General features: G+C 40.8%; 1 pseudogene; it reads right to left on the reverse strand.

The window, feature by feature from the left end:
* LOC102835103 overlaps positions 1-553 on the reverse strand; it is a 1,357-nt pseudogene extending 804 nt beyond the window's left edge.
* Positions 554-925: the final 372 nt, after the last annotated feature.

A 925-nucleotide genomic window follows, 5' to 3' on the forward strand; every position in this document is an offset into this window, starting at 1 on the left:
GTCCTCTGAGGAAGTTTTACTGCCTTGGTTCTAGGGGGAAAGTCTTGAACTTAGAAACTTAGGGGAATATTGCATTTCTCTGTGGACATCCAGGGCTCATGTTTGGAATTAAATAAATATGATTAAACAATTTGATGAAAAACAATTTGCTATTAACTGCCAAGTGGCTAGATCTGTTACATTCAGGCCTATAGGGCCTCAAACCTCTGCACAGTCTGCAACATCTAAGTAGTCTGTGGCCAGAATAAGCTCAAAAAGTGTTCCCTGGTCAACTTTCTGGAATTCTTGGTCCCAAACAGGGATAGCATCTGTTCTCTTTTCTTTGTTCTCATCATCCTCAAGAGGAGGAGGGCCATCCTTGTGATGGGTGTACCACTGAATGACCTTTTATAATATTGCTGCGTTAACATTTGTAGAGCAAACAGGTCATTATCTTCTTCATCATCCATTCCCAAATCTTCCAACATGGTCTTGATAGTCACAGATTGTTTGGCAATTTCCACATCAACTTAAATATCTCTCCATCAGAACTCTGCAATTTAATTGAAGGCATGGTGTTCAAGCCTAAGGAGGCAGTGGACCCAAGGCTGGCAACAGCTGGGAAGCGTCAGCACAAACAGAGGAGCAAGGCAGAGAACAAAGTCACTCACAAATCTCCTTTCATACCAACATAAGGCATGACTACACACATCTTGTTCCAGATAGAATACACAGGAATCAAACTGATTTCATCTGTGGGATGCAAGGATGGTAAACTTCAATATCATCAGCCAAAATAAGGCTAGGGACAGACTGTGGAACAGACTATCAATTGCTCATATGGATGTTCAGACTGAAGCTGAAGAAAATTAAAATAAGTCCACTAGAGCAAAAACATGACCTTGAACATAGTCCAACTGAATTTAGAAATCATGTCAAGAACAGA

The sequence above is a fragment of the Chrysochloris asiatica genome, unplaced genomic scaffold (genome assembly GCF_000296735.1).
Source record: "Chrysochloris asiatica unplaced genomic scaffold, ChrAsi1.0 scaffold00005, whole genome shotgun sequence".
Lineage (NCBI taxonomy): Eukaryota > Metazoa > Chordata > Mammalia > Afrosoricida > Chrysochloridae > Chrysochloris > Chrysochloris asiatica.